This window comes from Aegilops tauschii, chromosome 1, assembly GCF_002575655.3.
Source record: "Aegilops tauschii subsp. strangulata cultivar AL8/78 chromosome 1, Aet v6.0, whole genome shotgun sequence".
NCBI lineage: Eukaryota > Viridiplantae > Streptophyta > Magnoliopsida > Poales > Poaceae > Aegilops > Aegilops tauschii.
Genome location: NC_053035.3, coordinates 171,989,311 through 172,006,403, shown reverse-complemented (window position 1 = coordinate 172,006,403; position 17,093 = coordinate 171,989,311).

Genomic DNA, 17,093 nt, shown 5'->3' with positions numbered 1-17,093 from the left:
CCTAGAGGAGTCCCAGTCAGTCCTGTGCGATCCCGGATATTGGTCACTTGTATTATATACGCTTCCGCCACCCGCAATAAGTCTCTTCGAGCCTCACTCCGATGCTCGAAGAGCTGTAGTTTTTAGGTGTCATATCACCCACTTCGCGGTGATATTTCCACCACCGTTGTTATCGTGAGTTAGTAGTTATGCCACACTATCCGCCGATATGTTTTATCAGCGTTCATGTAATAAATTGTTGAGCAGTCTCCGCTCAACCTTGTATCATATTCAGTACTCCTGGTATTTTTTTCTGTGACCAAGATAATGTCTACCAGTGTGAAGGAATTCTTCTCTACTGGTCCGTAAAAGGGATTGGTCTCTCAATAAATATTTTATTGAAAAACCGGTCGTGACAAGCTTGGTATCAGAGCCAGGCTGACTGTAGGAAGCCACTAGGTGCTGTCGCTAATCGGTTATTATTGTCTTTTGTGCTTTTTCAGCATTTTGCAATTGTAGCTATTTTCTGTTGGTCATCATAAATTTATGACTTGACTACTCAGAATTTTTGCCTACTTTTGTAGATGGCTGGCAGCAACTGTGAGACTCGAGTGTTCACGAACGTGCCCGAGGGGTTTGTCAAACTCCTCGTCTCCATCACCAAGCTCGCGACCGGGCCAGCAACTCGCCCGGAGTTCACGCTTTATCAGCACAAGCTTGGCGACGACGTGTCTATGCACCAAGCTGTGGTGCAATTCAAGGGAGGACGTTCTGCAGCTCGCCACTTCCGTTTTGTGGGAAGGGCCATGCCTACGGAGAGGCATGCCATGCAGATGGCTGCCCGTGAGGCGATAGCTCGTCTTCGGGACATCCTTCCTACGATGAAGACTCATCGCTACCGCTACCTCCCATGCCACGTGCCATATACTTGTCACTATGCATTCGCCTGCCATCAGGGAGAACGAGATGAAGCCATCGAGATGGTTGTGGAGTATCTCAAGGCTCTGGAGGAGTCTTTCGACAACCTCGTGGACGATCTTGTGGCTGCCCGCATGGACTTAGTCCGGGGCGGTCCTGCCTGCAGGAAGGAGCTTCTTCACACAGCACCGCCTCTGACATTCGTCTCGTCCTCAGCATCTTATGCACCGGCCGTTTTAGCCACTGCTCGCCGTCTGCCACCACTGAGGAGTTCGACAGAGTCATCACTCCTACTCCAGTCAGAGCTGCGCCGCCTGCCGCACCCGCACTACCGCCCGTCGCTCCCGCGCCATCACTGCAGCGCAGTGCTACGCGCCAGGAACCTGCTAGAGAGGAGGTGGAGGTTGAATCTCCTGCACCGCTGAGCCTTGCCCTCGGCAAGGGGAAGGACATCGTCACCATCTCCGACTGAGAGCGCCGAGTAGCCGCGCGTTATGTCTGCTTGTATGATGTGTTTTCTCTGTGCGCTAGTTTGTATTAGTGTGTTTGCTGCTTTCCGGAGGAGTACGCTAGTCTAAATAACATGTTAGGAATGTGTACACACATCCTGAGTGCTGTATCGTATGTTTGCGTTTCGCGTGTAAGATTTGTGTTAAGTGTCTCTTCTCCGTGCAGAGTTGTTTATGTTTTCTTCAAAATCTTGAGATCTTTAAATTTTTGTCTTTGCAAGATTTTCTTTGTGCCACACAGTTCTTCTCATGGGTTTTGCAAAATAATAACCCCAGACTGAAAAATGTCTCGCCCGTGGACTCGCTCCATGCCCAATCAGCCAGAAGAAGTTTATGGGACACAGACTAGCAACAACTTCACTCAGGGACAGTCCAGTCAACAAGACAGCGAAGCAGCCTTGTCTCAAGTATGCCGTCTCTTCGAACAAAGCCAGCAACAGCACCAAGAGATGATGAATCACGTCATCAATATGGGAAACCACCGTGAACCCTATCAGCCTCATTCCAAGTTATCTGAGTTACAGAAGACTCGCCCTTCAACGTTTGCTCACACCGATAGGCCGCTGGAAGCCGATGACTGGCTTCGTGATATCGAAAGGAAGCTGATTATTGCTCAGTGTTCAGATCATGAGAAGGTGCTTTATGCACCACACTACCTTACTGGAGCAGCTGCAGCATGGTGGGAAAACTTCCTACACATGCATCCCAGTGAACACATCATCACCTGGGAAGAGTTCAAGGAAGGCTTTCGTGGGGCACACATCCCCAGGAGCATCATAAAAATCAAGAAGAGAGAATTTGACGACCTCAAGCAAAGAGGCATGTCAGTGACAGAATACAACGGTCAGTTTACCCAGCTATCTCGTTATGCCTACGACGAACACATGACAGAGAACAAGAGGATGGAAAAATTCCTGGATGGTCTGGCACCGGCACTAAAATGCCAACTGGTTGTACACACTTTCCCGGATTTTAAAACTCTGGTTGACAAGGCCATTACCTTGGAGAATGAGCGCCGTAGTCTGGAAGATCTCCGTAAGCGAAAGAGGGACAAGACGACTCTTGCTCGCAACAACCGAATCAAGACTGAGGTTCCAAGGACAGAAGCAAGGAAACCCACGACTACTGATCTAAGGCCCGTCAGACAGTTTCATGCCAGGGACAAGGAGTTCACGTACCGTCCAGGGGTCACCTGCTATGCTTGTGGTGAAGAAGGGCACTATGCTAAACAATGCCCAAAGCCGAGGAACTCGGCCCCCAAGCCAAACAATGGTGGGAATAATCCAGCCCCCAAGCGCAACAATTTCAATCCCAACAACAACCACAGGAAGGGTCACCTGAACCATGTGACCAGGGAAGAAGCACAGAATGCCCCAGACATCGTGCTCGGTACGTTCCCTGTCAACACAGTACCTGCCACGGTTTTGTTTGATTCTGGAGCTTCCCATTCGTTCGTTTCGAAGAGTTTTGTTTTGCAACATGGTTTTTCGATACTTCCCTTGGAAGAATCTACGATCATCAAGTCCCCCGGAAATAAGCAAATCGCTCAGAGCTACTGCCAAGGAGTAATCATTGAATTCGAAGGACTACAGTTCCAAGAAAATCTCACCGTGCTGGAAAATAAAGGACTGGATGTCATTTTAGGGATGGACTGGTTGACCACCAACAATGGATGCATTGACTGTTTCAATCGGACCGTGATACTCACTCACCATCACGGCAAGACTGTAAAGGTTACAGCTCAAGAAAGGCCACGGTCACGGCAACCAAAACTGAACAAAGTGGACATTTCAGAACTGAGAAAAGTTCCAGTGGTATACGAGTTTCCTGACGTATTTCCTGAAGAACTGCCAGGCATGCCACCAGACCGAGAGATAGAATTCAGCATCGAACTAGCACCTGGCACCGCTCCCATCTATAAGAAACCTTATAGAATGGCACCCTCAGAATTGGTGGAGTTGAAGAAGCAGATAAAGGAATTATTGGACAAAGGATTTATTCGAGCCAGCTCCTCACCATGGGGTTCGCCAGTGTTGTTCGCCAAGAAAAAGGATGGGACACTGAGACTGTGTATAGACTATCGAGCTCTCAATATGGTCACCATCAAAAACAAATATCCGATGCCACGGATAAATGATTTGTTTGACCAGCTCGCACAAGCCAAGGTGTTCTCAAAAATTGATTTGAGATCAGGATATCATCAATTGAAAGTACGGACAGAAGATATCCCTAAAATAGCATTCACCTCCAGATACGGATTATATGAATTCACAGTGATGCCTTTTGGTCTAACAAACGCCCCCGCATATTTCGTCCACCTCATGAACAAAGTGTTCATGAAATTCATGCACAAATTTGTTGTGGTGTTCATTGACGATATTCTGGTTTACTCAAGCACACCGGAAGAGCATGCTGAGCATCTCAGAATTGTTTTGGGAGAATTAAGGAAACATCAGGTGTACGCCAAATTTAGCAAGTGTGAGTTTTGGCTAAGGCAGGTTGGTTTCCTAGGCCATATATTGAACCAAGAAGGCGTGGCCGTAGACCCAGAAAAAGTCAAAGCCATACTTGACTGGAAGCCACCCGCCAACGTTACAGATGTGCGGAGTTTCCTGGGAATGGCCGGATATTACAGAAGATTTATTGAAGGATTCTCCACTGTGGCAAAACCAATAACACAGTTGCTCAAGAAAGACAAGAAATTTGTATGGACGGAAGCATGCGAGAAAAGCTTCCAAGAACTTACGAAGAAGCTAACAACCGCACCGGTATTAACCGTGCCAGACATACACAAGAGTTTTGAAGTATATTGTGACGCGTCCCGAAAAGGCCTCGGATGTGTACTAATGCAGGATGGCAAAGTTGTCGCGTATGCCTCCAGGCAGCTGCGAAAACATGAGGAAAATTACCCAACACATGACTTGGAGCTAGCAGCAGTCATACAGGCACTCAAGGAGTGGAGGCACTTTCTGTTGGGAAATCGCTGTGAAATATATACGGACCATAAGAGCCTCAAATATATTTTCACACAGCCAGAGCTAAATTTACGCCAACGACGCTGGTTGGAATTGGTCAAGGACTATGATGTCGGCATTCACTACCATCCAGGGAAAGCAAATGTAGTGGCTGATGCCCTTAGTCGAAACCCCAGCCCGGACAACGACGGTCCGCAAAACTTGAGGCCTGAGTTTCAGCAAGAGTTCGCTAGGCTCAACACGATGCTAGTCTCTGAGGGCACCGTATCAAATCTAGAGATACAACCCACCCTAGTGGAACAAATTAAGAAGGCTCAACAGGGACATCCTAGCATCAAAGGTATAAAGAAGAAAATGAACCTTGGTAAGGCTTCAGAGTTCGTCACATACAGTGAAGGAATATTATGGTACGGAGACAGACTTTGCGTACCAAACATTGAGGAATTCAAGCAACAAATCCTAACCGAAAGCCACACCGCTCCATACTCGATCCACCCTGGAGGAACCAAAATGTACAAAGACATTCAGGAAAGATTTTGGTGGCACGGTATGAAAAGAGATATAGCCACATTTATTGCTCGTTGCGATTCATGTCAGCGCATCAAGGCCGAGCATCAAAAGCCAGCAGGGCTACTCCAGCCAAACAGGATACCGGAGTGGAAATGGGATGAAATAGGAATGGACTTCATCGTCGGACTACCACGATCACAACGCGGAAATGACGCCATATGGGTCATCACAGACCGACTAACCAAGGTTGCTCATTTCATTCCCGTGAAGACTACCTACTCCACACAGAGACTGGCCAAACTTTATCTCTCCCGTATAGTTTGTTTGCATGGAGTCCCAAAGACTATAATATCCGACCGAGGCACACAATTTGTCTCCAAATTTTGGGATCACTTACAACAAGCTCTGGGCACACAACTAGCTTTCAGTACAGCGTACCACCCTCAGACTGATGGACAAACGGAACGTGTAAACCAAATCCTAGAGGATATGCTGAGAGCCTGTGTGCTCACCTACGGGTCCAGTTGGGAAGAGAGTTTGCCGTATGCCGAGTTTGCTTACAACAACAGTTACCAAGCCAGCTTGCAAATGGCACCCTTTGAAGCATTGTACGGGCGGAGGTGTCGTACCCCACTAAATTGGTCAGAAACAGGTGACAGTCGTATCTTCGGCCCAGACATGCTTAAGGAGGCCGAGGAGAAAGTTAAGCAGATCAGGGACAGACTCAAGACAGCGCAGAGCCGACGAAAGAGCTATTACGATCAAAAACATCGTGAGGTCAGCTTTCAACCCGGTGATTTCGTATATCTGCGAGTGTCTCCTATGAGGGGCATGCAACGGTTCAAAATTAAGGGGAAGCTAGCCCCGAGGTTTATTGGACCCTTCTGTATAGTTGCACGAAGAGGCACAATGGCCTACAAACTAGACTTACCCAAGGAGCTGTCAGACGTCCACGACGTGTTACATGTCTCACAGTTGAGAAAATGTGTGAACAACCTGGAGAAACATGTATCTCATGAGAGCACTGATGTGCAACCAGACCTCACCTACAGAGAGCGGCCAGTAAAGATATTGGAAGAGTCTGAAAGGAGGACCCGTCAGAAAACAACTAAATTTTTCAAAGTCCAGTGGAGCAATCACACCGAGGATGAAGCTACATGGGAAAGGGAAGATTTCCTTCAGGCAGAATACCCATATCTATTTGAGGATCAGCAGAAATCTCGAGGACGAGATTTTTCCTAAGGGGGTAGGTGTTGTGACACCCAAAATTTTTAATTGGATTTTTTTAAAACTTTTAATTTTTATTTGAGGAGGGTATTTAAATTTTCTTCTAAAGAACCACCCACTCAATTTTTTTTCTTTTATGGCAAGTGTTCTATTTGGATTCACCCAAGACTTGATTTTGGTCTTGGAGGTTCTTCCTTTTATTTGGACTCAAAACCAAATGCTTTTCACTTGGGAAAAATGCCTTTTGAAAATTCCTTTGAAAATGCCCTATGGCTTTTGGAATGATCCTTTGCCACTTTCAACAAATCTCTCTTGCCATGGCCTTAGTGCAAATCCACTCTCCTAAACCTTCCCTCATCTTTGGATCATGATTTGTATAAAATCCATCAAGTTGAACCTCCCCATATGATTTTTTTTCCATTTAAATCTTATCAAAACAATTACTGTCTTCTGTTCTAACCCTTGGAGATTTACAAAGGAGCTACCATTTCTATTTTGATTTTTGCCCCCAAACCAATTTCCCTTCCTAGTCCTTTGAACCCTCAACCAAGATCCATGAAGATCCACTGGTCTTCAGTTCAAATTTTTCAAACTAATCTTGCTGCAAGTTTGGACCAGATTTGTCAAATTTGATGAAATTCATTCAAATCCTTCTCCAAAAATTCTGAGTAAAATCAGGCCACCTCTGGGTGCATTGAGAGGTCACCTCACCAAGACCTAGCCCCAGGAAAAAATTTCTTCATGCCAAATCATTCTGTCGAACACCTGCAGAGCATTGTCAATGTCAAGTTCAGAGATTCAGAAATGCAGTTCAGTGATCTACTGTCGTTTTCTTCAGAAACTGTTGTCGTTCTCGACAGTGCCGCGTTGGCGCCTTGCTCCCCGTCCCCTCCCCCTTGTCCCTGCACCGCACGAGCGCCTGGACGTTTGCGGACGTCGGCGACGTGCTGGAGGAGGTGCGCCGCCCCGTGACCGACGCCAGTGGCGGCTTTGCAGCCGCCAGAGAGAGGCGCGGCGCAGACGGCGCCACCCAGCGCCCAAGCCACCGGAGATCGCCGCGTGGTCTTCCACTCCCCAGAACGCGCTGCCACTCTCGTCGTGAACTGCTGGGTGCGGAGCGCGCTCTCTGCCGCCGTCGTGCCCGTGCGGCCACCCCACCGTGGACCAGTGCCATTACGCCAAGCCCGACCCAGTTTAGCAGTGGAACGGCACCAGTAAACCTCCCTGATGCTGCCTGGCCACTCAAACCCCCTGCTCAACCACTGCCTCGCCGTAATCGCTCGCCGGAGATTTCCCGTTCACGGCCATCCCCTCGGATCGCCTATAAATAGAGGCCCCGAGCTCGAACTCGAACCCACACCACCTCTGTGTTGGAAATATGCCCTAGAGGCAATAATAAATGGTTATTATTATATTTCTTTCTTCATGGTAATTGTCTATTATTCATGCTATAATTGAATTGTCCGGAAATCGTAATACATGTGTGAATACATAGACCACAACATGTCCCTAGTAAGCCTCTAGTTGACTAGCTCGTTGATCAACAGATAGTCATGGTTTCCTGACTATGGACATTGGATGTCATTGATAACGGGATCACATCATTAGGAGAATGATGTGATGGACAAGACCCAATCCTAAGCATAGCATAAAAGGTCGTGTAGTTTCGTTTGCTAGAGCTTTTCCAATGTCAAGTATCTTTTCCTTAGACCATGAGATTGTGCAACTCCCAGATACCGTAGGAGTGCTTTGGGTGTGCCAAACGTCACAACGTAACTGGGTGACTATAAAGGTGCACTACGGGTCTCTCCGAAAGTGTCTGTTGGGTTGGCACGGATCGAGACTGGGATTTGTCACTCCGTGTGACGGAGAGGTATCTCTGGGCCCACTCGGTAATGCATCATCATAATCAGCTCTATGTGACTAAGGTGTTAGTCACGGGATCATGCATTGCGGTACGAGTAAAGAGACTTGCCGGTAACGAGATTGAACAAGGTATTGGGATACCGACGATCGAATCTCGGGCAAGTAACATACCGATTGACAAAGGGAATTGCATACGGATTGATTGAATCCTCGACACCGTGGTTCATCCGATGAGATCATCATGGAACATGTGGGAGCCAACATGGGTATCCAGATCCCGCTGTTGGTTATTGACCGGAGAGGCGTCTCGGTCATGTCTGCATGTCTCCCAAACCCGTAGGGTCTACACACTTAAGGTTCGGTGACGCTAGGGTTGTAGAGATATGTGCATGCGGAAACCCGAAAGTTGTTCGGAGTCCCGGATGAGATCCCGGACGTCACGAGAGGTTCCGGAATGCTCCGGAGGTGAAGAATTATATATAGGAAGTCGAGTTTCGGCCACCGGGAAAGTTTCGGGGGTTACCGGTATTGTACCGGGACCACCGGAAGGGTCCCGGGGGTCCACCGGGTGGGGCCACCTATCCCGGAGGGCCCCGTGGGCTGAAAGTGGAAGGGAACCAGCCCTTAGTGGGCTGGGGCACCCCCCTTGGGCCTCCCCCATGCGCCTAGGGTTGGGAACCCTAGGGGGGGAGCTTCCCCCTTGCCTTGGGGGGCAAGGCACCCCTTTCCCCCCTTTGGCCGCCGCCCCCCCTTGGAGATCCCATCTCCCTGGGCCGACGCCCCCCAGGGGGCCCATATAAAGGGGGAGGAGGGAGGGCAGCAACCTACAGCCTTGGGCGCCTCCATCCTCCCCTGCAACACCTCTCTCTCTCTCTCACAGAAGCTCGGCGAAGCCCTGCCGGAGACCCGCTACATCCACCACCACGCCGTCGTGCTGTTGGATCTCCATCAACCTCTCCTTCCCCCTTGCTGGATCAAGAAGGAGGAGACATCGCTGCACCGTACGTGTGTTGAACGCGGACGTGCCGTCCGTTCGGCACTCGGTCATCGGTGATTTGGATCACGGCGAGTACGACTCCGTCATCCACGTTCATTGGAACGCTTCCGCTCGCGATCTACAAGGGTATGTAGATGCACTCCCTTCCCCTCGTTGCTAGTACACTCCATAGATGCATCTTGGTGAGCGTAGGAAAATTTTAAATTATGCTACGATTCCCAACAGTGGCATCATGAGCCAGGCCTATGCATAGTTACTATGCACGAGTAGAACACAAAGCAGTTGTGGGCGTTGAGTTTGCCAATTCTTCTTGCCGCTACTAGTCTTTTCTTGTTTCGGCGGTATTGTAGGATGAAGCGGCCCGGACCAACCTTACATGTACACTTATGTGAGACAGGTTCCACCGACTAACATGCACTAGATGCATAAGGTGGCTAGCGGATGTCTGTCTCTCCTACTTTAGTCAGAACGGATTCGATGAAAAGGGTCCTTATGAAGGGTAAATAGAAATTGGAAAATCACGTTGTGGTCATACGTAGGTAAGAAACGTTCTTGCTAGAAACCTACAAACCACGTAAAAAAACTTGCAACAACAATTAGAGGACGTCTAACTTGTTTTTGCAGCAAGTGCTATGTGATATGATATGGCCAGAAGATGTGATGAATGATATATGTCATGTATGAGATTGATCATATTCTTGTAATCGGAATCACGACTTGCATGTCGATGAGTATGGCAACCGGCAGGAGCCATAGGAGTTGTCTTTATTATTTTGCATGACCTGCGTGTCATTGAATAACGCCATGTAAATTACTTTACTTTATTGCTAAACGGGTTAGCCATAGAAGTAGAAGTAATCGTTGGCGTGACGACTTCATGAAGACACAATGATGGAGATCATGGTGTCATGCCGGTGACGAAGATGATCATGGTGCCCCGAAGAAGGAGATCAAAGGAGCATGATGATATTGGCCATATCATGTCACTATTTGATTGCATGTGATGTTTATCATGTTTTTGCATCTTATTTGCTTAGAACGACGGTAGCAAGTAGGATGATCCCTTATAATAATTTCAAGAAAAGTGTTCACCCTAACTGTGCACCGTTGCGAAGGTTCGTTGTTTCGAAGCACCACGTGATGATCGGGTGTGATAGATTCTAACGTTCGAATACAACGGGTGTTGACGAGCCTAGCATGTACAGACATGGCCTCGGAACACACGTAATACACTTAGGTTGACTTGACGAGCCTAGCATGTACAGACATGGCCTCGGAACACGGAGGACCGAAAGGTCGAGCATGAGTCGTATAGAAGATACGATCAACATGGAGATGTTCACCGATCTTGACTAGTCCGTCTCACGTGATGATCGGACACGGCCTAGTTAAACTCGGATCATGTTTCACTTAGATGACGAGAGGGATGTCTATCTGAGTGGGAGTTCATTAAATAATTTGATTAGATGAACTCAATTATCATGAACTTAGTCTAAAATCTTTACACTATGTCTTGTAGATCAAATGGCCAACGTTGTCCTCAATTGCAACGCGTTCCTAGAGAAAACCAAGCTGAAAGATGATGGCAGCAATTATACGGACTGGGTCCGGAACCTGAGGCTCATCCTCATAGTAGCCAAGAAAGATTATGTCTTAGAAGCACCGCTAGGTGATGCACCAATCCCACAGAACCAAGACGTTATGAACGCTTGGCAATCACGTGCTGATGATTACTCCCTCGTTCAGTGCGGCATGCTTTACAGCTTAGAACCGGGTCTCCAAAAGCGTTTTGAGAAACATGGAGCATATGAGATGTTCGAGGAGCTGAAACTGGTTTTTCAAGCTCATGCCCGGGTCGAGAGATATGATGTCTCCGACAAGTTCTTCAGCTGTCAAATGGAGGAGAACAGTTCTGTTAGTGAGCACATACTCAGAATGTCTGGGTTGCACAACCGCTTGTCTCAGCTGGGAGTTAATCTCCCGGATGACGCGGTCATTGACAGAATCCTCCAGTCGCTTCCACCAAGCTACAAGAGCTTTGTGATGAACTACAATATGCAGGGGATGGAAAAGACCATTCCTGAGGTATATTCAATGCTGAAATCAGCGGAAGGGGAGATCATAAAAGAACATCAAGTGTTGATGGTGAATAAAACCACCAAGTTCAAGAAGGGCAAGGGTAAGAAGAACTTCAAGAAGGACGGCAAGGGAGTTGCCGCGCCCGGTAAACCAGTTACTGGGAAGAAGTCAAAGAATGGACCCAAGCCCGGGACTGAGTGCTTTTATTGCAAGGGAAGTGGTCACTGGAAGCGGAACTGCCCCAAATATTTAGCGGACAAGAAGAAGGCCGGCAACACTCAAGGTATATGTGATATACAAGTAATTGATGTGTACCTTACCAGTACTCGTAGTAGCTCCTGGGTATTTGATACCGGTGCGGTTGCTCATATTTGTAACTCAAAGCAGGAACTACGGAATAAACGGAGACTGGCAAAGGACGAGGTGACGATGCGCGTCGGGAATGGTTCCAAGGTCGATTTGATCGCCGTCGGCACGCTACCTCTGCATCTACCCACAGGATTAGTTTTAAACCTCAATAATTGTTATTTAGTGCCAGCTTTGAGCATGAACATTGTATCTGGATCTCGTTTAATTCGAGATGGCTACTCATTTAAATCCGAGAATAATGGTTGTTCTATTTATTTGAGAGATATGTTTTATGGTCATGCCCCGCTGGTCAATGGTTTATTTTTGATGAATCTCGAACGTGATGTTACACATGTTCATAGTGTGAATACCAAAAGATGTAAAGTTGATAACGATAGTCCCACATACTTGTGGCACTGCCGCCTTGGTCACATTGGTGTCAAGCGCATGAAGAAGCTCCATGCAGATGGACTTTTGGAGTCTCTTGATTACGAATCATTTGACACGTGCGAACCATGCCTCATGGGTAAGATGACCAAGACTCCGTTCTCCGGAACAATGGAGCGAGCAACCAACTTATTGGAAATCATACATACCGATGTGTGTGGTCCAATGAGTGTTGAGGCTCGCGGAGGATATCGTTATGTTCTCACTCTCACTGATGATTTAAGTAGGTATGGGTATGTCTACCTGATGAAACACAAGTCTGAAACCTTTGAGAAGTTCAAAGAATTTCAGAGTGAGGTTGAGAATCAACATGACAGGAGAATAAAATTCCTACGATCAGATCGTGGTGGAGAATATTTAAGTCACGAGTTTAGTGCACACTTAAGGAAATGTGGAATAGTTTCACAACTCACGCCGCCTGGAACACCTCAGAGAAATGGTGTGTCCGAACGTCGTAATCGCACTCTATTGGATATGGTGCGATCTATGATGTCTCTTACCGATTTACCACTCTCATTTTGGGGTTATGCTTTAGAGACTGCCGCATTCACTTTAAATAGGGCTCCGTCGAAATCCGTTGAGACGACACCGTATGAATTATGGTTTGGGAGGAAACCTAAGCTGTCGTTTCTAAAAGTTTGGGGATGCGATGCTTATGTCAAGAAACTTCAACCTGAAAAGCTCGAACCCAAATCGGAAAAATGCGTCTTCATAGGATACCCTAAGGAAACTATTGGGTACACCTTCTACCTCAGATCCGACGGCAAGATCTTCATTGCCAAGAACGGGTCCTTTCTAGAGAAGGAGTTTCTCTCGAAAGAATTGAGTGGGAGGAAAGTGGAACTTGATGAGGTGATAGTCACCCCTTCCGAACCGGAAAGTAGCGCAGCACGGGAAAGTGTTCCTGTGGTGCCTACACCGACTGGGGAGGAAGTTAATGATGATGATCATGAAGCTTTGGATCAAGTTACTGAACTTCGTAGGTCCATAAGGACACGTTCCGCACCAGAGTGGTATGGCAACCCTGTCCTGGAAATCATGTTGTTAGACAATGGTGAACCTTCGAACTATGAAGAAGCGATGGCGGGCCCGGATTCCGACAAATGGCTAGAAGCCATGAAATCCGAGATAGGATCCATGTATGAAAACAAAGTATGGACTTTGACTGACTTGCCCGATGATCGGCGAGCCATAGAAAACAAATGGATCTTTAAGAAGAAGACGGACGCAGATGGTAATGTGACCATTTACAAAGCTCGACTTGTCGCTAAGGGTTATCGACAAGTTCAAGGGGTTGACTACGATGAGACTTTCTCACCCGTAGCAAAGCTGAAGTCCATCCGAATCATGTTAGCAATTGCCGCATACTATGATTATGAGATATGGCAGATGGACGTCAAAACGGCATTCCTTAACGGCTTCCTTAAGGAAGAGTTGTATATGATGCAGCCAGAAGGTTTTGTCGATCCTAAGAATGCTAACAAAGTATGCAAGCTCCAGCGCTCAATCTATGGGCTGGTGCAAGCATCTCGGAGTTGGAACATTCGCTTTGATGAGATGATCAAAGCGTTTGGGTTTACACAGACTTATGGAGAAGCCTGTGTTTAAAAGAAAGTGAGTGGGAGCTCTATAGCATTTCTCATATTATATGTGGATGACATATTATTCATGGGAAATGATATAGAATTCTTGGAAAGTATAAAGGCCTATTTGAATAAGTGTTTTTCAATGAAGGACCTTGGAGAAGCTGCTTATATATTAGGCATCAAGATCTATAGAGATAGATCAAGACGCCTCATTGGTCTTTCACAGAGTACATACCTTGACAAGATATTGAAGAAGTTCAGTATGGATCAGTCCAAGAAGGGGTTCTTGCCTGTATTGCAAGGTGTGCAGTTGAGCACGGCTCAATGCCCGACCACGACAGAAGATATAGAAGAGATGAGTGTCATCCCCTATGCCTCGGCCATAGGGTCTATTATGTATGCCATGCTGTGTACCATACCTGATGTAAACCTTGCCGTAAGTTTGGTAGGAAGGTACCAAAGTAATCCCGGCAAGGAACACTGGACAGCGGTCAAGAATATCCTGAAGTACCTGAAGAGGACTAAGGATATGTTTCTCGTTTATGGAGGTGACGAAGAGCTCGTCGTAAAGGGTTACGTCGACGCTAGCTTCGACACAGATCTGGATGACTCGAAGTCACAGACCGGATACGTGTATATTTTGAATGGAGGAGCAGTAAGCTGGTGCAGTTGCAAGCAAAGCGTCGTGGCGGGATCTACTTGTGAAGCGGAGTACATGGCAGCCTCGGAGGCAGCACAGGAAGCAGTCTGGATGAAGGAGTTCATTACCGACCTAGGGGTGATTCCCAATGCGTCGGGCCCAATGACTCTCTTCTGTGACAACACTGGAGCTATTGCCCTTGCGAAGGAGCCCAGGTTTCACAGGAAGACCAGGCATATCAAGTGTCGCTTCAACTCCATTCGTGAAAGTGTTCAAAATGGAGACATAGATATTTGTAAAGTACACACGGACCTGAATGTAGCAGATCCGTTGACTAAACCTCTCCCTACGGCAAAACATGATCAACACCAGGACGCAATGGGTGTTCGATTCATCACAATGTAACTAGATTATTGACTCTAGTGCAAGTGGGAGACTGTTGGAAATATGCCCTAGAGACAATAATAAATGGTTATTATTATATTTCTTTGTTCATGGTAATTGTCTATTATTCATGCTATAATTGTATTGTCCGGAAATCGTAATACATGTGTGAATACATAGACCACAACATGTCCCTAGTAAGCCTCTAGTTGACTAGCTCGTTGATCAACAGATAGTCATGGTTTCCTGACTATGGACATTGGATGTCATTGATAACGGGATCACATCATTAGGAGAATGATGTGATGGACAAGACCCAATCCTAAGCATAGCATAAAAGGTCGTGTAGTTTCGTTTGCTAGAGCTTTTCCAATGTCAAGTATCTTTTCCTTAGACCATGAGATTGTGCAACTCCCGGATACCGTAGGAGTGCTTTGGGTGTGCCAAACGTCACAACGTAACTGGGTGACTATAAAGGTGCACTACGGGTATCTCCGAAAGTGTCTGTTGGGTTGGCACGGATCGAGACTGGGATTTGTCACTCCGTGTGACGGAGAGGTATCTCTGGGCCCACTCGGTAATGCATCATCATAATGAGCTCTATGTGACTAAGGCGTTAGTCACGGGATCATGCATTGCGGTACGAGTAAAGAGACTTGCCGGTAACGAGATTGAACAAGGTATTGGGATACCGACGATCGAATCTCGGGCAAGTAACATACCGATTGACAAAGGGAATTGCATACGGATTGATTGAATCCTCGACACCGTGGTTCATCCGATGAGATCATCGTGGAACATGTGGGAGCCAACATGGGTATCCAGATCCCGCTGTTGTTTATTAACCGGAGAGGCGTCTCGGTCATGTCTGCATGTCTCCCGAACCCGTAGGGTCTACACACTTAAGGTTCGGTGACGCTAGGGTTGTAGAGATATGTGCATGCGGAAACCCGAAAGTTGTTCGGAGTCCCGGATGAGATCCCGGACGTCACGAGAGGTTCCGGAATGGTCCGGAGGTGAAGAATTATATATAGGAAGTCAAGTTTCGGCCACCGGGAAAGTTTCGGGGGTTACCGGTATTGTACCGGGACCACCGGAAGGGTCCCGGGGATCCACCGGGTGGGCCACCTATCCCGGAGGGCCCCGTGGGCTGAAAGTGGAAGGGAACCAGCCCTTAGTGGGCTGGGGCGCCCCCCTTGGGCCTCCCCCCATGCGCCTAGGGTTGGGAACCCTAGGGGGGAGCTTCCCCCTTGCCTTGGGGGGCAAGGCACCCCTTTCCCCCCTTTGGCCGCCGCCCCCCCTTGGAGATCCCATCTCCCTGGGCCGGCGCCCCCCCAGGGGGCCTATATAAAGGGGGGGAGGGAGGGCAGCAACCTACAGCCTTGGGCGCCTCCCTCCTCCCCTTCAACACCTCTCTCTCTCTCTCTCTCGCAGAAGCTCGGCGAAGCCCTGCCGGAGACCCGCTACATCCACCACCACGCCGTCGTGCTGTTGGATATCCATCAACCTCTCCTTCCCCCTTGATGGATCAAGAAGGAGGAGACGTCGCTGCACCGTACGTGTGTTGAACGCGAAGGTGCCGTCCGTTCGGCACTCGGTCATCGGTGATTTGGATCACGGCGAGTACGACTCCGTCATCCACGTTCATTGGAACGCTTCCGCTCGCGATCTACAAGGGTATGTAGATGCACTCCCTTCCCCTCGTTGCTAGTACACTCCATAGATGCATCTTGGTGAGCGTAGGAAAATTTTAAATTATGATACGATTCCCAACACTCTACACTCCACCTAGACCACACCAAGCCACTAGAAGAGCCCCGAGGGAGCTTTCTTCCCCGACTCCGGCCGCCGCGACCCGCCACGGGATCCAGCTCGATTCGCTCCCGTGCGTGCACCTCTGCCTCCCATCTCTTGCCAGTAGCTTCCCTATGCATCCACTCTCCTGACCCGCGCTTCAATTCGGAGCTTGCAGCACCCACCGGAGTTCTCCACCATCACCCGAGCCGCCGTCCGCCGGAGAAAGTGTCGCCGTCGACGTGGTGCTCTCCGTCGGTCGAGTCCACCACCCACCGACGCGGAAGGACACGCTGAAGCTCTTGGTACACTCCGATCTCCCTGTCTTGCCGTGGTTCGACGCCGGCGACCACCGCAGTCTTCGGGCGCCGGCGAACTTTTTAAACCTGACACGTGGACCCCCCTGTCAGCCTCTATTCTCTTCTCCCTCTAAACGTTTTCTGTTGGCGCCTTCGGGCAAATACGTCTTCCCTTTGAGCTGGCGCATTTCTTTCCGAAGCGTTTTCTGTTTTCTCAGTTAAGCCCCTGGAACTTCTCTGTTTCATTATAGACGAGTCCCTGGACAGAAACCTTTATAACTTTTTAATAAAAAGTGATTTTTGAGTGAATCTTTTTTTTCAGTCTTGTATTTTTGTCTAGTTTTTTATGGTATTTATTTGGAAAAAATTTGGAGAAGATTTTATACACACGTTGGTTTTCACGTTAGTGCCCGTTTTCGTTATGCCGTAGGTTCCGGAAGAGGTGACGGAGCCGCGAACTTCGCCGAGCTAGACTCCGACTTCTCCGAACCAGGCAAGCATGTTTGAACCTTTGATATGATAGGTGTTTTGCATG